General features: G+C 43.8%; 1 protein-coding gene across 4 annotated transcripts in view; it reads left to right on the top strand.

The window, feature by feature from the left end:
* The window catches only part of ALKAL1 (ALK and LTK ligand 1), a 189642-nt gene that overhangs the window by 72277 nt on the left and 96161 nt on the right, over positions 1-21204 (top strand). The window lies entirely within an intron of this gene.

Here is a 21204-nt window from a genome sequence, read left to right as displayed (position 1 = left end):
ATCCACTGGATCCATCAAATGTTCACATAATGGAGTCCAAACAATGTAAATTTTATTTAAATATTGCTATTTGTCTCTATTGCTAGAACATATATACAAGTTATATTAAATCAAAGAAATGAAAGACGGAATATTCTATCAAGAGACCCATACAAAGTGATTAATTTGCAGAAAATAATAAGAATGTGTTTATTCTAATTTAAAATATGCATATCTGAATATTTTCAGTCAATTTTCAATTTCCAATTCAGATTCACAATGTTATAAATCTGATATGGAGATGTCTAAAAAAGCCCCTATTAACTTAGTTGAGCTTATATAATAATGTAATAAGTAGCTAAGTCTTAACAGAAGGAAAAGCTCTTTGAACCGCCTTCTTTAAAAGTATACAAAAAAGCTGACTTCAAAGACTCACCATGGGGCAATCACCAGATCTCATGACTCTCGTGTGGTCACTCTGAAGGTTAACAGGGGCATTGTACACTTTTCCTGACCACTTAAGATGTAAATTCGTTATGCTTGCAGAACATTCTTATACTCTGCATGTCTGACAAGCATGTTAGTTTTCACAGTCACGTTGGAGCTCTAGCCAAACAGTCAAATACACAGCTAAAATGCAAGTATGGAAACTATTTTAGTTGAAATATCAGAAGATCTTTTAAACCAGTCACAGGGCTTGCATAACTTTCAGTGCAAATATATATATATATATATATATATATATATATATATATATATATATATATATATATATATATATATATATATAATACTCTGTAACATTTAGTTATAGGTAGATCTAGGCTAGAGTAGATCTTGTTTTCAGGGTATTTTTAGTATCAGTACTAGTGGCCAAATAAAGTAGGAAGGTTGGTGTGATGGTAGTGTTAGTTAAATTAAAGGACAAATGCAGTCAAACTTGAGTCTGAGCCCCTGATCTACATGCTTGTTCAGCGTCTATGGCTAAAAGCATTAGAGGCAGCCTCGATATCTCTCTTAAAAGTCAAATTTTTATTGATTTTTAGTACAGAATACAAAACATACAATAACCCAAACCCCCCCCCTCCCCCAAGCCTCAACCCCCCCTCCCCACCCCCCCTCCCTAGGTGCATCGTGTCATCAAAAGGGGGTAAAAAACAGGACACTATAAGGAGCCACCCCAACACTTATAAAGATAAAGGTAGCCTAAGCGGCCATTCTAGGTATATAAAAAGGCATAACAATAAATCCCAGCAGAGTGCAGAGGGCATAGATCCAGCAGATCCATGAGTTCAGGAGAGCAGGCAACAAGGAGCTACTGTAGTTGTAGGTGGGTGTTCGTAGTTAGGAGCCAGGGTGTGATGTGATATATTCAGACCACTGCAACCATATTCTTTCAAATTTCTGTGGGCATTTCCTGTTTAAGTACGTTAGCTTATACCATGTCATGACTTTATTTGTTCTCGTAACCCAGGAGCTTTTCGAGGGGGGTTGATCCGACATCCATTTAGAGAATAATTCCCTACGGGCATACAGACATAGGATTTTAAGCAGAGTGGTCTGGTGGCTGGAAAGGGTAACATCGTCGTAAAGACCTAGCAGAAGAACTTTAGGGTCCAATACAATTCTCTCCCCCATAACCTTGGTGAGTGTTTTAGCTATCATATTCCAGAAAGTTTGAAGGATATCACAAGACCAGGTCATATGGAAGAAGGTCCCCACTTCCCTCTGACATTTAGGGCATATATCTGACCTGTCCGGAAAAAGGGTCCTCAGTTGTATCGGTGTGCGGTACGTCCTATATATTAATTTAAGGTGCATGAACTTGTCGGTAGCTGAAATTGTAACCCCCTCCATGTTGGACAGGGCATCTCCCCATTCGATATCTGTTAAGGGGCCTACGCCTACCTCCCACTTCAACCTGGCCCTGTCTAATCTAGGAGTAGTTGGAGGGATCAGTCTTAAATAGATCTCAGAAAGAGGTCTCTCCAGCTGTTGTTTAATAAGCGGTGCTTCCAAACAGTCTGATTCCCAGGTCCAATGGCCAGGGAACTGGCACTGCCAGGCATGGCGGATTTGGAAATAGCGAAACAGCATACTATTTGGTAACCCGAAGGTATCTTTAAGTTGGGAGAATGAAAGCAGCGTGCCAGAGGGAGCAAGTTGGGCTACTTGTTTAATTCCCCTGGATGCCCACACCTGGGGGTCCGGTATGGATATGAAGTGCGGAAGTCTAGGGTTACCCCAAAGTGGAGTGTAGGGGGAGAGAGTATTAGGTTTTCTCATGCCAGCTCTGCTAGTCTCCCACGCTTTGATAGTGGTCCTCATGGGAGTCGTAATAAAGGAGTATTTGTTGATCCCCCTAAAAGGGAGGTTCAACAGTGACTCGAATGAGCCAGCAATAGCGGCCTCCAGTACAACTGCTGAGTTTCGCGCGTCCTGGGAGAACCACCATCGTATGGAGACAAGCATCGAGGCCAAAAAATATTTACGTAGGTCTGGGAGCGCCAGACCTCCCCCATCGATAGGAAGCTGCAGTGTGGCAAGTGAGAGGCGTGGAGCAGCCTCACCCCAAATAAAACTGGACGTAATAGAGTCAATTTTTTTAAATACCGATTGTGGTATCCAGACAGGGGTCTGAGTACGTATATGAACCTGGGGAGAAACAGCATCTTGAAAAGATTAACCCGTCCCACAACTGAAAGCGGAAGGCCCCTCCAAATCTGGGCTTTTCGCCAGTCGTGATCGATGACTGGTTGTAAATTCAGGGTAATAAAACTGTCTAAGGAGTTGTCCACCACTATGCCCAGATATTTAAAACTGTGGACCCATTTTAATTGGGAATGGGAGGCCGAAGGGGTAATATGTTTATCAATTGGATATATCAGGGACTTATCCCAATTTATGCGAATACCTGAAAATATGCCAAAAGAGCTAAGGATATGGAGTGCTGCATTCAGAGATGGCCCTGGGTCGCCCAGGAAAAGGATCATATCGTCAGCGTAGAGTGCCACCTTTTCGACCAATCTCCCTACCCGAAGTCCTGTAACCTCGTCAGAGGACCTGATTTGTATGGCTGCTGGCTCAATCGCCAAAGCGAACAGGAGGGGGGAGAGAGGGCATCCCTGGCGGGTGCCTCTACGGAGGGGAAAGGGGTCTGAAACCTCATCATTAGTTTTAATTCTGGCCACTGGGGAATGATACATCAGTTTAACCCATGCGATAAATTTGTCCCCAATCCCATACAGCTGGAGGACCTCCCAGAGGTACGGCCATTCAACCGAGTCAAACGCTTTTTCAGCGTCAAGGGTAACTAAGATTCTAGAACCCGGGTTATCATGGGTGGTAGCAAGATTAGTAAAGAGTCGCCTCAAGTTGATGTCCGTACCTCTGCCAGGCATAAAGCCAGTCTGGTCTGGGTGAATCAGGGTTTCAATGACTTGGGACAACCTTCTAGCCAGAATTTTGGCCAGTATTTTGATATCCACATTCAGGAGGGAGATCGGTCGATAGGAGGCACAGTGTCTTGGGTCCTTGTCCTTCTTTGGGATTACCACTATGAGGGCAGTTCTCATAGAGTCTGGGAGACTACGCTCCAGTTGCATAGAGTTATATAGATCAGCCAGAGTAGAGGCGAGATCCTCTTTATACAATTTATAGTATTCAGTGGGGATACCATCTAAGCCGGGTGTTTTACCCGATTGCATACTGGTTATGGCCATGGCTACCTCCTCCTCTGAAATTTCAGCGTCTAAGAGCTCTCTTTGTTCCGCTTCCAGCTGTGGGAGGGGGATCCCACCAAGGTACTCTAGCAGCTCAGGCAGGGTGTAGTGGGCTCTGGAGGTGTAGAGGTTGAGATAGTAGTTACGGAAGACCGTGTTGATCTCCGGGGGCAGACTATGGGTTACACCTGTATCATCAGTGATAAGAGGGATATTGACTTTGGACGTCTCCTCCCTTGCCAACCAGGCCAGCAGGCTACCACATTTATTACCCTGCTCGAAAATGCGATGGGTTTGTCTAAGGAGAAATTTTTTAGTGAGATCCACCTCCAGTAGATTCACCTTAACCTGAGCAGATCTCCATCACTTAAATGAAGCCGATGAGGGGCTGCGGCAAAGGTTATCTCCTCAGATTTTGCGGATTCCTCAGCCTGGGTGAGTAAGAGTTTCCTCCCCTCCCTGTTTTTTTTAATTGTCGACCTGTAAATCCCTCTAATGTAGGCTTTTGAAGCATCCCAGACCATATTTTTAGAAGAGGTATCCTTGTTGATACTCCAGTAGTTAAGCAGTTCAGTGTGCATCTCCCCCCCTACCTCCTCGTCCTGGATCCAATACGCAGACACCCTCCAGGCGGCCAGAGACTGCGCACTCCCCGTGGTAAGAGATAGCATAACAGGTGCGTGGTCAGAGATGGCCCAAGGGAGGCGATCAATGTCCCCAACCACCCGGAGGACGTCCTGGGAGACAAAGAAATGATCTAACCTGGACATAGTATTATGCGAGGAAGAATGACATGTGAATCCTTGCGTCGATGGGTGCTTCCACCTCCACACATCTGTGAGGGCAAAGGCATCTGCCCAGTTACACAATTCTGGTGAATATCTACCCGTCGCTGGTGTTCTGTCAGTTGCTGACATGCTTAAGTTAAAATCTCCGGCTATGATTACTCTAGCGGACGGATATTGGGCTATTAGTGGCATGAGATCGTGTAGGATAGTGGAGTCGGCAGGAGGAGGGAGATACACACTCACAATCACGTATTCCATCCTCTGTAAGTTTGCATGAAGGAGTACAAATCTGCCATGGGGGTCGATTTTGAGTGAAAGGGTCTCAAATATCAGGCTTTTGTTAATTAGTATGCAAACCCCTCTAGAATATGTGGAGTAGGTTGTATGGTAATGCGCTGCAACCCAAGGCTTTTTAGCTGTGAGAACTCGACTGCCCTGAAGATGCGTCTCTTGAAGCAGGCACACATGAGGTTTGTGCTGCTTCAGATAGTTAAAGATAAGAGAACGCTTAATTTTATTGTTAAGGCCTCGAACGTTCCACGTAAGGATAGAAAGCCGCTGAGTGTCAGCCATTAATGTACATTTGGAGAGATATATTCATAAAAGGGGTGGACCCCCTTGGCAGAATAAAATTGAACGACACGATGCACCAAAGTAACCCCTTAAACACCCACCCTGTATTCCCCCCAAACAATGAGAATACTTTGTACCCGTAACCCCATACAACCAGTTGCATGACAAAAATCTTGATCTTCTGTCTCAAACACTGTAGACATTAACCTATATGTTAACAAAAAACAGATAGCTCAAAGCAAGTAACCAATACTTAGTAAGAAAAAGTTGTGGGACACCAGCCCGGTACAAAGGGGGACAGAGTGCATCAACCGAGTCAGGTAAAAGACATGGATACCCCTGCTACCTAAGCTTTCGCAGTACAGGATCCAAGCACCGGCTAACCCAGGGCGCCATGGAGGTATGTCCGCCATTTTAAAGACAGGGCCTAGTAAAAGTAGAAGCAGGTGTCTGGTACAACACCCCAGGGTGATCATAGGCAGAGTCTACCAGCAGTTGTTGTTTAGGAAAAAGAAGAAGAGAGGGGCCAGGAGAAGTAAAAAATGAAAATAAAAAGTATAGAATCCCAGAGTCTTGTGAAAAAATGTTCCAGCAGGCTATTGTAGATACTCTCTTAGCCGCCTCTCAGAGCGGCAGCTCAGGCCAAAGCAAGGAATACTGGCCCGTCTAGCCATAATCTGCAGCCAGGCATATTAACGTATAACAGGTAGGTAAACGAAAACAGTACTTATCCTGGTAAGGTTTCCACCCAGTCAGCGACCTCTTTTGGGGTAGAGAAGAGGTGGACGGTCCCTCCATGTTCCACCCGCAGCTTCGCCGGGAAGATTGTGGCATATTTTATTTCTTTATCCCTTAAGGTTTTCCGGACAGCTTCGGAGGACTTTCGTAGACGTTGAGTCTCGGCGGTAAAGTCGGGAAAGATAAGGAGGGTCACATTTTCGTATTCGAGGTCTCCGACCCGGCGAGCCTCTCTTAGAACCAGATCCCGATCTCGAAAATTGAGGAGGCGGAAGATGAAAGGCCTCGGCCTTGCACCTGGTGGGGGCCGTTTAGCTGGTATGCGGTGGGCACGCTCGACCACAAACTGCCGGGAGAAATCCGCCTCTGGGAGCAGTTTCCTAAGTAAGGCCTCAGTGAAGGTCGTGGTGTCCTCCCCTTCAGCGCCCTCTGGCAGTCCCACGATCCGGAGGTTGTTGCGGCGGCACCTGTTCTCCGAGTCCTCCGCTCTAGTCTCCAGTGTACGGACTCTTTTCAGGAGAGATTGAACGTCGGCCGTATTCGAGGCTGTGGCCGTTTCCGTAGCCCTGACCCTCACCTCCACCTCCGTCAGGCGGCCCCGGATCTGGACCAGGTCTTGCCGTATCAGTCCCGTATCCGAGTGGACTTGGTCAATTTTGGCAGAAAGCTTCTCATCTAGCTTGGCCAGGACCTCTAGGAGGGAGGGATGACCATCCTCGACCTCCGTCGCCATCGTTTGTATTGCTTTGCTGCGTTTCCTGGTAGCAGGCGCCGGGCGTGGAGTTGCTGTTATAACCACGGGGTCTCCGGACTCCTTTTTTTTCTTTCCCGGTGACATACAGGAGTGTTCACTGGGTCTCACTCGAGCAGGGTATCGTGTGAAAAGAATAGTTAGAGCTATCCAGGATGATATAACAGAATTCTACAGCGGAGACTCGGGAGGCACGTCTGTTCACTCCGCCATCTTGGTCACCCTCGATATCTCTCTAACTTCGGTGTTCTTAAAGGGGCCTGTTAATAAAAAAATTAATAAAAGAGATATGATAAGGGAGAAAATCTTTGCATATTACAGTGCAGTGAGGTTTTCTTTACAAAATAAATGTTTGCTTTTCTTAAATAGTCAGGTCCATTAATATTGGGACATCGACACAATTCTAACATTGTTGGCTCTCTACACAATCACAATGGATTGGAAATGAAATGAATATGATGTGCTTTAACTGCAGACTGTCAGCTTTAATTTGAGGGTATTTACATCCAAATCAGATGAACGATGTAGGAATTACAACAGTTTGCTTATGTGCCTCCCACTTGTTAAGGGACCAAAAGTAATGGGACAGAATAATAATCATAAATCAAACTTTCACCTTTTAATACTTGGTTTAATACTTGGTTACTTCAGCCAAATGCTTTAGAACTCATTGGACGGCACTTTACAGTGCAGATGGACAATGAGCCAAAGCATACTGCAAAAGCAACCAAAGAGTTTTTACATAGTTACATAGTTATTTTGGTTGAAAAAAGACATACGTCCATCGAGTTCAACCAGTATAAAGTACAACACCAGCCTGCTCCCTCACAGAGGAAGGCGAAAAAACCCTTACAAGGCATGGTCCAATTAGCCACAAAAAGGAAAAATTCCTTCCCGACTCCAGATGGCAATCAGATTAAATCCCTGGATCAACATCATTAGGCATTACCTAGTAATTGTAGCCATGGATGTCTTTCAACACAAGGAAAGCATCTAAGCCCCCTTTAAATGCAGGTATAGAGTTTGCCATAAGGACTTCCTGTGGCAATGCATTCCACATCTTAATCACTCTTACTGTAAAGAACCCTTTTCTAAATAAATGGCTAAAACGTTTTTCTGCATGCGCAGATCATATCCTATAGTCCTTTGAGAAGGCCTAGGGACAAAAAGCTCATCCGCCAAGCTATTATATTGCCCTCTGATGTATGTATACATGTTAATTAGATCCCCTCTAAGGCGTCTTTTCTCTAGACTAAATAAACCCAGTTTATCTAACCTTTCTTGGTAAGTGAGACCTTCCATCCCACGTATCAATTTTGTTGCTCGTCTCTGCACCTGCTCTAAAACTGCAATATCTTTTTTGTAATGTGGTGCCCAGAACTGAATTCCATATTCCAGATGTGGCCTTACTAGAGAGTTAAACAGGGGCAATATTATGCTAGCATCTCGAGTTTTTATTTCCCTTTTAATGCATCCCAAAATTTTGTTAGCTTTAGCTGCAGCGGCTTGGCATTGAGTACGATTATTTAACTTGTTGTCGATGAGTACTCCTAAGTCCTTCTCCAAGTTTGATGTCCCCAACTGTATCCCATTTATTTTTTATGGTGCTAGACCATTGGTACGAACAAAATGCATGACCTAGGATGTCACCAGTACTTTCATCGAACAACGTTGGTTAAGGTACAGTAAGGGAAAAGGGACAATTATTTTTATTTCTATTACCAAATTCGTTTATTAAACAGTCACCCCTATTTATTAATGGCATTCTGGGGGAAAATCTATACTTTGTTTGTTGTCCTTTAATAGTTTTAAAATCCTAAATTCCCCTAAACGGAGTTTCAACAACATGTCTTTTGGAGACTGCCATGGAGAGTCATGCAATCAGTTTTATGAGATAACTTAATATAATACAAAATGCAATAGTGCTTAAAACATTTAACATTTAAATCAACCATAAAATGTCTAGTGGGCTTTGTTACTTACTTTGATGTTTATTATAACTACTTTATACATAGGGAAAACACATTTTCTTGAACGATCAACATGTTGCTTTAAAGATTAGGTATACCGTATTTTTTGGAATATAAGAAACACTTTTTATCCCTCAAAACTAGGAGGAAAAAGTGGGTGCACCTTATATTCAAGAGATATGGTAAAAAGAAGTGCAGGGAATGACTTACTGCTTCCTGCTGCCCCAGTTCTGCACACAGGTGTGCTGCTGGGGTTGCAGTGCAGAAATACGGGACAAGTATGGAGGACCTGGAGCAGTATAGTGGTGGGCAGCTGCTGTGTCCCGCTATATTGCCATTTCCAGGATGAGAAGAAAAGAGTGTTCGGCATCCCCAGGACTGGACCAAGGGGGAGAGGAGCGCAGTCGCCTGGATCAGGTGCAGTATGGAAGTGTTAGTGTAGTGCTAGGGCAGTGAAGTGTTAGCACAGTGCAGTGTTGTGTTGTGTTAGTGTAGTGTAGCATATCTGGTAAGGCAGCAGGAATTAGTGTAGTTTAGCTGGTCAGTGTAACTTAGAAAGAGCAGCTTAGAGTCAGTTTGGGGGTGTAAAATATATAAGTATATAAGACGTGGAGCAGTGCTTTTCAGTGCTGCTAGATTTGGGCGCAGCCAGCGCCGCCATAGACTGTAATGGGAATCAGTCTATAGCGGCGCTCAGTGAGTAACGTCGGCTCCGTCAGAAGACGGAGCCAAAGTTGCTTAAAAAACACAATAATTCGGCCTCCAGCAATCGCTGGAAGCCGAATTATTTCATTCCCCCACTATCCATGGCGGCCTGGAGGGGGAATAGTAATTAAAACGCCCCGGACTTGTGCAGAAGCAGGATCAGCCATATACCGCTGTATCCTGCGCCCAAGTCTACCGGCGCCGATTTCAAATGTACTCTATAAGACGCCCCTTGAACAATGCATGCACCTAGGTTTAGTAATTTTCTTTTTTTCTCTGATTTGTGCCCTCTAAACCTAGGTGCGTTTTATAGTCCGGTGCGTTATAATCCCAAAAATATGTTAAATGCTGAATTGTGCGTAATAATTTTAGCCATAGGCCCCATTTATTTGAGAACCAGAACTCAGATCAGTACTAAAGAGAAACTTTCATGAAATGGGTTTGCAGTAATTTAAATTCTGCAGTCATCAACTACTACAATGTTTTATCTGTCAGTGAGAGCTTTCTTGTCCTGTGCTGTTACTGAAGAGAACGGGTTTCAATGTGAGTCAGAGTAATACCTTATCAGGGAAAATTCACTGTAAAAAATCTGCTCAGTGCTTTCAGTGTAATATTCAAAGCTAGCTGCTTGACCCATAGGTGGATGAGCATGCCAAGCAATATACAGTAGTCAAAATGGAGGTTAGCATGCCAAGAGCCAAGATACTGGATTGGTAAAAAAAAAAAAAAAAAGCATTCCTTTATCCTTCACTGCATAAAGAATCCTGTGGACCAGTGATGCAGTGAAGATTAAATTGTGTTTCTGCATTTTCTACTACGTGGTATGCTGACTTTGATTCCTATTTTTAAAGCTTAATCATTTAACAACCTCTGCCACGCTTATCTACGCCCCTTTAAAATTCACCAGAGTCACAGGGGCGTAGATAGGCAACTTCTGTTTGTTTTCCTGCTGTGCGCGATCGCGTGCACGCGGATGTGCATATGCGTCAGGCACCCGCTGGTCCGTGATTGGCTGATGTGAACATGTGTTCACAAAGCCAATGACAGTGCTCATTCATGCAGAATGTGTGTAAACTTTGTATCAGTCACTATGCGGTTACAGTTACTGAGATCACTCGTGAGAGGATCTCAGATAACTTAGGCCCGGTTCACATTAGCGGTCGCCGTCCGGAATCGCCGTGCCGGAGCCGGACCGCATGCGGAACGGATGGAACGGACGCACGGCATAGCAATGAAAGTCTATGCGTCCGTTCACATGCGTCCGTTTCGTCCGGACCGGATCCGGACTCCGGCATAAGATCCAACATGCACTATTTTTTGGTCCGGCTCCTCCGGCAGACGTATCCGGAGCGGAGCCTGACTGTTGCATCCGGCCAATACAAACCAAAGAGAAACGGAGAGCGCACAACACACTGGCTATAAAAACCGGACGTTCTACCCCACTTCCTATGCGTATTGTAGCGGCAATTTTGGATGGGGACACATGGGCAAGCATTTTGGAGTGGAGCAGCAGTGACTTTTAACGTGCAGGAGATGTTGGCAGTATGTCGGAGGTGGAGGTGAGTTCTAAACAGCAGAGGGCCTGATTCCACAGGTCCACCTTCTGCTGACCTCCCAGACCCCAACATTTTTATTTTATTTCTACTCTCTTTTGCCAAACGGATCCGGATTGCATCCTGATGTACACCTGATGCAACCTGACCGGATCCGGATCGGATCCGGATCAGAACCGTATGGTTCCAATCCGGATCCGGTCCGGATCCGGTCAGGTCATCCGGTCCGTTGGCAGAGAACCTGCAAGTGTGAACGGGGCCTAACACAGCATTAGTGAGTGATCAGCATCAGTGAGGTTTTTTTTTAAATAAATTATACCCCCATTAAGCCCATTAACCCTTGCCTCCATTAAATGTGAAAATTGCTGTGGTTTTTAGGTGAAAAACCCTGTGGTTGAGAAGTGGTTAATGCAAACCCAGGGTGGCTAAAAACCAACTATTAGATACAGCACTTACCTAAGAAGACTCTGGATTCCTCCTCGATCCCCACCGCCACTGACCATGACCCTCTTTTAGTTTGTGGCCGTGCTCCCTTTCCAGCTTTCTGTAGATGAGTGGCTTCAGCTTACTACGCAGGTGTGGCCACACTCACACATGCACAGTATAGCCATAAGAACATATCCGATGAGCTCTTGTCAGATATGTTCAGAGTGAGACATTAACCACTTGCCGACCGCGCACTCATAACACGCGTCGGCAAAGTGGCAGCTGCAGGACCAGCGACGCAGTATTGCGTCGCCGGCTGCAGGCTAATTAATCAGGAAGCAGCCGCTCGCGCGAGCGGCTGCTTCCTGTCAATTCACGGCGGGGGGCTCCGTGAATACCCTGCGGGCCGCCGATCGCGGCTCGCAGGCTAAATGTAAACACAAGCGGAAACAATCCGCTTTGTTTACATTGTACGGCGCTGCTGCGCAGCAGCGCCGTAAGGCAGATCGGCGATCCCCGGCCAATCAGCGGCCGGGGATCGCCGCCATGTGACATGGGACAGCCTGTCACTGGCTGCACAGGACGGATAGCGTCCTGTGCAGCCCCGATCACCGGAGGGGTAGCAGGTAGGAGAGGGAGGGGGGAATTTCGCCGCGGAGGGGGGCTTTGAGGTGCCCCCCCCGCAACACCCACAGCATGCAGAAGCGATCAGACCCCCCCAGCACATCATCCCCCTAGGGAGGAAAAAAGGGGGGCGATCTGATCGCTCTCAGAGTAAAAAGTTGCCGGCACTACAAAGTCTGTAACCGTATCACTGGGGATAAGGAAGGAGAGATGTTCTAAAGGCCACCTTGTTATTATAATAAATACTGCGTGCTCATGACAGATGAATGGAATACACACATTGGATCAGCATCAATAGGAAAAACAGTTGAGTCAGGCACTGCAGTGATTGCTGTTTTAATGGTGTTTCAGGTTGAAGTAAATCACCATAGTTGTATCAAAAATTGTGACATGGTGGATCAGCCTCGGAAGAAGCACCGCCGTGCGAAACGGCTGTTAGGCTACCGTTTTTGCCCTGCACCCACCACCGCCACCACTTGACATGGTAGGACATCCTCCTCTTGCAACTGTTTGAATGCACAAGATGCTTGCACTTGACGAATTTTGCACTTGACGAATTTTTCATTGATGATGATGTTTTGTACCTACCTTTTAAATGTCACAATTTTTGATACAACTATGGTGATTTACTTCAACCTGAAACACCATTAAAACAGCAATCACTGCAGTGCCTGACTCAACTGTTTTTCCTATTGATGCTGATCTGATCGCTCTGCATGCCAGCTGATCTGTGCTGGGGGCTGTAGAGCCCACCCAGCACAGATCTGAAAATACAGCGCTGGTCCTTAAGGGGGGGGGGTAAAGGCTAGGTCCTCAAGTGGTTAAAGACTAGCACCTATTCATTTCATTGCTCCATTTGCAGCTATACAAATCTCCTTGACAATAGCGCTAACTGTAAAATATGGGCACTCTGGTAAATTATGACTTTACAGCAGTTCTAATTAACAGTTTTGCAGCTGGTTGGGTGAATTATGTCTTTCCAGCTGCACAGGTAAATTGTGGCCATTCCAGTACATTGCATCCACTCGGGTAAATTTCTATGGCTGCTGTAATTAGCATTTTTTATGAGGTTTGGGTAAATTACTGCTATATAGCCACTGCAGCCACTGTAATTAGTGGCTTTACAACTACTTAGATAAATTGCAGTTTTATAGGAAGGTGTGGAAATGTTAGGACTAGGCGGAGGAAGGTTAGTGTTGAGCATATATGGAGGGAAGGTTAGTGTTAGGGGTAGGTGGGGAGGTTGGTGTTAGGGGTAGGTGGGGGGTTAGTGTTAGGCATATATAGAGGGAAGGTTAGTGTTAAGGGTAGGTGGGGGGAGATTAATGTTAGGCATATATAGGAGGGAGGTTAATGTTAGGCATAGGTGGGGGGAGGTTAGTGTTAGGCGTAAATAGGGGAGGGTTAGTGTAAGAATTAGGTTACAGTGGGGAATAGCAGAATATCAGTATACTTACTGATATTAAACTATCGAGGATCAGGGACAGTAGAATATCAGTAAAATTATCAATATTCATTTTCTGGCACTGATTTTACCAGATGCAGTAACCACATTATTAGAATAATGGCTGTATCAATCACCTATTTTACCGATTGTTATTTTTACATGTACGCATTCAGAGGGTCTGTGTGAGGCAATGGTGAGGTCGGGGAGCATTTCAGAGACATCCCTCCACTTAGGTAAGTATCTAATCTTTTTTTTGCCACCTTGGGTTCACTTTAACTTCATTTCTAATAACAGATGAACATAAAACAGATATCAAAGATTATGTAGGTTATTTATGAAAAAAAAAATAGGTACACTGTTAAATCAATGCAATAGTGGGAGAGCGTCTTTAAAGAGACTCTGAAGCGAAAAAAAAAATATGATATTATGATTTGTATGTGTAGTACAGCTAAGAAATAAAACATTAAGATCAAATACATCAGTCTAATTGTTTCCAGTACAGGAAGAGCTAAGAAACTCCAGTTGTTATCTCTATACAAAAAAGCCATTAAGCTCTACGACTTTCAAAGTCGTGGAGAGGGCTGTCTTCTGACTTTTATTATCTCAAGTGTAAGTGAAATATTTATTTTCCTCTGCCAGAGGAGAGGTCATTAGTTCACAGACTGCTCTGAAAGGATCATTTTGAATGCTGAATGTTGTGTAATCTGCCATATTATAGAATGATGCAATGTTAGAAAAAAACAGTATATACCTGAAAATAAAAATATGAGAATATTTTCTTTGCTGCTAATCTTCTAGTAATTATTCATAGTACACAACCAATTCACTATATCATATATTTTTTTTCGCTTCAGTGTCTCTTTAAGCAGTACTGAAGTCAGGCACTGAAATGTGCAGGGATATAAAATTGTAGGGGGCTGCAGAGAGGACCTATTGAAGTTAGGAAAGATACAATAAAATAACAGGATGAATTGCTACTCTGGACAGAAAACATATTGTGTTAATGATAATACCAATCTTGTACTGCAAGCTTGTATTTGTGACAGTTTTTCTTTAACTACATCAATGAGCCATTCAATCGGCTTGCTTATAAACCTTTTCAATAGGCCTATAGAAAACCAGACACTACTAGGGACAGTTACAAAATCCTTTATAATGACAAAGGACCTGCTGTACTGTTCCATTGGTTAAGCCGGTGTGACCAGCATGCAAAAGGTGTGTTTTGAGGTCATAGATGTATAGTATTAGGATGTACTGTAAAGGCTGGAGCCCATCTAAATAAAAAGTTTAAAAAACATGACTTTACCAAGTGGACGGTCCTTTCAGATCTTGTAACTGTAACTAGTAGTTTTCACAGAAGTTCGGAACATGCAATTCTGAAGCATTTTATTGTTGCATCTTTCAGAATGGAAATAGTGCTGTTTGAATACATCACCAATACTGGTACATAGTCATTTGATAAAATACATAGAAATAAGTGAAGGTCTCTGCCCTTGTGCTTTGGAAGTGTTCTGCAATAGTGTTCTTCTGCCAGCGCCGTTCTGCCATCCTGAAATGTGTTTTTAGTTGTTTATGGGTACAGTCACCAGGGTTGTCTGTTGAAGCGGTGGGGATGAGTGTTGGTGAAGGGGGTAAATTAATTCATGACCGCAGAGACTGTTTTGGAGTAGTGAGTGGGTGCTGTCTCAGGGTCAGCGTAGAATGACACTCAGAGGTTGCAAAGAATCAGCAAAGGAGCAGAGATCAAGGTTGCGTGAGTGGGGTGCAGTGCTGGGGAAGGAGGAGGCAGGGAGGAACAGACCGTGAAAGTTAAAAGGTTGTGATCTGAAAGGGGACGTGGAGAGTTATTAAAGGTTGAAGCAGAGTCCAGTAAAGATTAGGTCCAAAGTGTGGCGATCTTTTTGGGTGAAGGTAGTGAACCACTGGGAGAGATACCTTCACCACTGGGAGAGATTGTAGGAGGAGGTGAGTTTGAGACATTTAGTTGCAGTAGGGCAGTTAGTATCTATGGGGACGTTGAAGTCCCTCATAAGGAAAGAAGTGGAGAGAAGTCATTAGAGAGGAAATAGAGAAGCCATGCTGAGAAGTGATCAGGGAGAGTGCAGATTGCAGTGAACTTGGCCTAGAGATGGATTAAGATAAAATGGAGCCCTAGGCAAGGTAGTAGATTTGGGGGCCCCCTTGTAGTCTTTTTGGTAATCTAAAGTGAAGATAGGTCAAAGAAGGTGGCAGGTTTGCCCCTTGACACCCACTAGGCCCCAAGCACCTGCCTAGGTTGCCTGGTGGATGATCCTGCTCTGGCTTGGTCATCACGTGTTTGGCAATTCAGCAGTATGCATCGCTAAATGACATTGGGGCAGGCCCAGATTTACATCCCAGGAGCAGAAGGCACAGAAGTCCTGGCACCCTAGACTTTACCCTCCATGCACCTCCAAACCCCTTCAAACCACACCACAAGTGTGCTGACTGGCCCAGCTATCATTGATCCTTAATTCCCTTACCTGTCATAGGTAGCTACAGGTGTCCCCTAGCATTAGGTAGCCTCAGGTACCCTCAGTATTAAGTCGCTATTGGTGACCCCTAGTGGAATGTCGAGACCTGGGTGACTAACTTCTCCTCATGTACTACTAAGGACTCTGCATAGGGAAGGAGGGAAGGAGTTGCTCAGAGAGCGGGGAGTGAGCCGCCTTTCCATCATCAGGCGCCTGGGTAACGGTAAACGGTAAATCCGGCCCTGCATTGGGGGCAGATGTACACACACACTTGAAAACCCTGCATACAAGAGGTATTCAGAAAAGTCTGGATTGTGAAAAAGCCAGTTGGTTACTTTTTAAGTTTTTGCAGAAGTCTTTTAACCTATTGCCGATTGCGTCACACCGATGGGCGTGGCCGTGGCAGCCCCAGGACCGCCTAACGCCGATCGGCATAAAGTCCTTGGGGCTGGCTTTGCAGGAGATCGCGCGCACGCTGTGCGCGCATCTCCGCTACGTAGGCAGAACTCCACCTGCAGCCTCCCAGCAGCGATCGCCGCTCGGAGACTGTTAGACGGCAGAATTGCCGTCTAATTACCTTGTATAGTGCTGCGATCCACAGCAGTGCTGTACTGGGGAAAGCCGCGTGACACGGCTGTCCCCCTGGGAGACCTGGCAATGATCGGCTGAAGCCTATGACAGCTGATCACGCTGATTGGCTAGTGTGGGAGGGGGGAATAAATAGAAAATAAAGAATGGAAATTTATTAAAAAATAAATTCATAAATATTTATAAACAAACAAACATTCGGGGGGGGGGGGGGGGGAGAAAAGGAGGGGGATCACTTGTGTGCTGAGTTGTGTGGCCCTGCAGCGAGGCCTTAAAGAGACACTGAAGCGAAAAAAAATATATGATATAATGAATTGGTTGTGTACTATGAATAATTACTAGAAGTTTAGCAGCAAAGAAAATATTCTCATATTTTTATTTTCAGGTGTATAGTGTTTTTTCTAACATTGCATCATTCTATAATATGTGCAGATTACACAACACTCAGCATTCAAAATGATTCTTTCAGAGCAGTCTGTGAACTTATGACCTCTCCTCTGGCAGATAAAAAGACATTTGTTTACTTACAGTTGAGATAATAAAAGTCAGATAACAGCCCTCTCCACGACTTTGAAAGTCGCAGAGCTTAATTGCTTTTTTGCATAGAGATAACAACTGGAGTTTCTTAACTCTTCCTGTACTGGAAACAATTACACTGATGTATCTGATCTTAATGTTTTATTTCTTAGCTGTACTACACATACAAATCATAGTTACATAGTTATTTTGGTTGAAAAAAGACATACGTCCATCGAGTTCAACCAGTACAAAGTACAACACCAGCCTGCTCCCTCACATATCCCTGTTGATCCAAAGGAAGGCGAAAAAACCCTTACAAGGCATGGTCCAATTAGCCCCTAAAGGGAAAAATTCCTTCCCGACTCCAGATGGCAATCAGATAAAATCTCTGGATCAACATCATTAGGCATTACCTAGTAATTGTAGCCATGGATGTCTTTCAACGCAAGGAAAGCATCTAAGCCCCCTTTAAATGCAGGTATAGAGTTTGCCATAACGACTTCCTGTGGCAATGCACTCCACATCTTAATCACTCTTACTGTAAAGAACCCTTTCCTAAATAAATGGCTAAAACGTTTTTCCTCCATGCGCAGATCATGTCCTCTAGTCCTTTGAGAAGGCCTAGGGACAAAAAGCTCATCCGCCAAGGTATTATATTGCCCTCTGATGTATTTATACATGTTAATTAGATCCCCTCTAAGGCGTCTTTTCTCTAGACTAAATAAACCCAGTTTATCTAACCTTTCTTGATAAGTGAGACCTTCCATCCCACGCATCAATTTTGTTGCTCGTCTCTGCACCTGCTCTAAAACTGCAATATCTTTTTTGTAATGTGGTGCCCAGAACTGAATTCCATATTCCAGATGTGGCCTTACTAGAGAGTTAAACAGGGGCAATATTATGCTAGCATCTCGAGTTTTTATTTCCCTTTTAATGCATCCCAAAATTTTGTTAGCTTTAGCTGCAGCTGCTTGGCATTGAGTACGATTATTTAACTTGTTGTCAATGAGTACTCCTAAGTCCTTCTCCAAGTTTGATGTCCCCAACTGTATCCCATTTATTTTGTATGGTGCTAGACCATTCGTACGTCCAAAATGCATGACCTTACATTTGTCAACATTGAATTTCATCTGCCATGTATGTGCCCATATAGCCATCCTATCCAGATCCTGTTGCAATATGACACTATCTTCCTGAGAGTTAATGATTCTGCACAATTTTGTATCATCTGCAAAAATAGCAACATTGCTCACTACTGCATCTACTAGGTCATTAATAAATAAATTGAAGAGCACTGGACCCAGAACAGACCCCTGTGGGACCCCACTGCTAACAGTCTCCCATTTTGAGTATGATCCATTGACCACAACTCTTTGTTTTCTGTCCATTAGCCAGTTCCCTATCCATGAACACAGACTCTTCCCCAGTCCTTGCATTCTCAACTTTTGCACCAGACTTTTGTGGGGAACAGTGTCGAAGGCCTTTGCAAAGTCCAAGTATATCACATCTACAGCATTCCCAATATCCATATTAGCATTCACTACCTCATAAAAGCTGAGCATGTTAGTCAAACAGGACCTGTCTTTAGTAAACCCATGTTGATGCTGAGAAATAAGATTATTTTCTACTATGAAGTCATGTATAGTATCTCTTAGTAACCCCTCAAATAGTTTGCATACAACTGATGTTAAACTTACAGGTCTATAATTTCCTGGATCAGATTTTTTGCCCTTCTTAAATAATGGGAAAACGTGGGCTGTACGCCAATCCACTGGGACTCTGCCAGTTGCAAGAGAGTCACAAAAGATAAGATAAAGGGGTTTATCTATAACTGAACTTAATTCCCTTAGGACCCGAGGATGCATGCCATCCGGGCCAGGTGCCTTGTCTATTTTTAATTTATTTAGTCTTGCCTTCACTTCTTCCTGCGTTAAGTATTTAATATTACAGTTAGAAGATTGAGACTCTTCCGCCTCTGTAGTTTGCAACAGTGCTGTTTCTTTTGTGAAGACAGAAGCAAAGAAAGCATTTAATAACTCTGCCTTACCTTGGTCATCCACCATTGAGTTCCCATCCTCATCCTTTAGGAGTCCTATACAGTCAACCTTTCTTTTTTTAGAGTTAATGTACTTGTAAAACTTTTTTGGGTTAGATTTGATACCCTTAGCGATTTGTTTTTCAGCTTCAATCTTTGCCTGCCTAATTTCTTTTTTACAATTTTTATTGCACTCCTTATAATTGCTTAGTGCAGCCTCGGTCCCCTCCTGTTTTAAGACCTTATAGGCATTCTTTTTCCTCTTCATTTTATCTTTAACCTTTCTATTCATCCATAGAGGCCTTTTTTTATTCCTAGACATTTTGTTTCCATATGGGATATACATACTACAGTATTGATTGAGTATAAGTTTAAAAGCTTGCCATTTCCCTTCAGTGTCTTCCCCTTGTAGTACATTATCCCAGTTCACCAAACTTAGTGCCTGCCTAATTTGAGTGAACTTTGCTTTTCTAAAGTTCATAGTTTTAGTGGTCCCGCTGCCCCTTGGCCTATCAGTCACCAGCTCAAACGTTATCATGTTGTGATCACTATTTATATAATATCATAATTTTTTTTCCGCTTCAGTGTCTCTTTAAAGCTACAGTGATCTCTTTATAAAAAATGGCCTGGTCTTTAGGGGGGATTAACACTGTGGTCCTCAAGAGGTTAAAGGATGTCTACCTGACAGTGACTGGAATTTAAACCAAACACAGAAGTAGTCCCAGAGCAAGTGGCAAACCAGGACATAAAACAAAGGCTTTATTCATGGTGATACTGTATGAAAGATTTTATATAATTTCTTGAGATTTTGGAATAAACATAGCTTATGTTGCATAACTATAATGAAAGGAACTGTAGATTACTGTAAAACTGAAGAAGAAAAGCTTGTTGCAGAAGCGTCATCAAAGCTGAAGGGATATTAGAAGCTTTTGTACATCGAGGTCTATATTCTATTGCCTCTTACAACCAACTAATTTGTAGCATATCAATATTTCTCACAGTAAAGGTAAGCATACATCTAGGGATGTATGGGCAGATTCGATCAAGAGACAAGTTTCTCTCTAATCAGATTTGATCAGAGAGAGATCTGTTGGCTGTCCATATACCGCAGGCCAATTCCTGATCAAATTCAGCATGAAATATCTTGTTGAAATCAGCCACGTCCACTGCCTCACTGCTGTTGCCCTAATGTGTAAATGTGTGTGCATTTATACATTACCTGTCCTGTGTCGCGGTGCCTTACATATCCGCTGCTCTTCCATAGCCACATACAAGCCACCGACGTGGTGTGTGACCTCACATGCCAGCGTGCTATACGCTGGCGGCATGTATGAGGCTAACGGAAGAGTGGGGATTCAGAAGATGGACGCACACCGTGACACAGGACAGGTAATGTATAAATACACACATGCACACACATTTATACACTATGGAAACAGTGCCAGGGGATTGTCGTTCGTCCTGATATTGCTTGCTATTACTGCCGCGCACTAGTCTGACCATGACAACCTGACATCTTGCAGCATGTCTACCTACCAATATAAATGCGACCAGTTTTGACCTGAAATTGGTCACATTGTTGGTCGGGCATGCACTTGGCGGCACTGATTTATATCCAATTAAAATCAAATCAGATGGTTGATCAGCCGCCAAGTTGCCTGATGTATGGCTACCTGATGTATGGCTACCTTAACGACTCAACTACATTTATTATTATTATTATTATTTTTAATAATACATATTGCAAGGAAGTGTATTGACCAATTTTGCTTCCGCGCATGCGCATTGCAATGCTAATGTGAAACAGCTTAAAATATTTGCGGCATCATTGACTTACATGACTTAAGGCCAATGTACGTCACAGCAGATGCTGGCCCATTACGGGCTGTTGCCCTACCGTTAATTTGCCTACTCCACCGGCCGCCGCATCACATTGCATCAGGTATGAATTGTCCCATAGACTTTCATTGCTTTAGTGTTACCCTGCTTTAAAAATGGGTAGCGCAACACAATGAAAACGCACTAGTGTGAAAGGGGCCTGAGCAATTCATCTGTTAATATTTCCAGTAAGCACTAGAAAATGTAGCTTTTTAGTCAGCTCAGTCCCCCCAGGAGTGATACCAGGCTCTCGGCTAAGTGGAATCTACCAGACACTGACTCAGACAAAATGATTAAAGATTTATTCGTGACCTAACAGTGGTCACTGTAGAAAGGAATCAATCAGTTATCAAAATACACTTTCCTTGCACATCAAAGGTCAAATAACACAATCTTCTGGTCTTCACTGCCGGTGC

This window comes from Hyperolius riggenbachi, chromosome 5 (genome assembly GCF_040937935.1).
Source record: "Hyperolius riggenbachi isolate aHypRig1 chromosome 5, aHypRig1.pri, whole genome shotgun sequence".
Classification (NCBI taxonomy): Eukaryota; Metazoa; Chordata; class Amphibia; order Anura; family Hyperoliidae; genus Hyperolius; species Hyperolius riggenbachi.
Note: the sequence above shows the minus strand (reverse complement) of the source record. Positions and strands in the feature narration are given on the sequence as shown.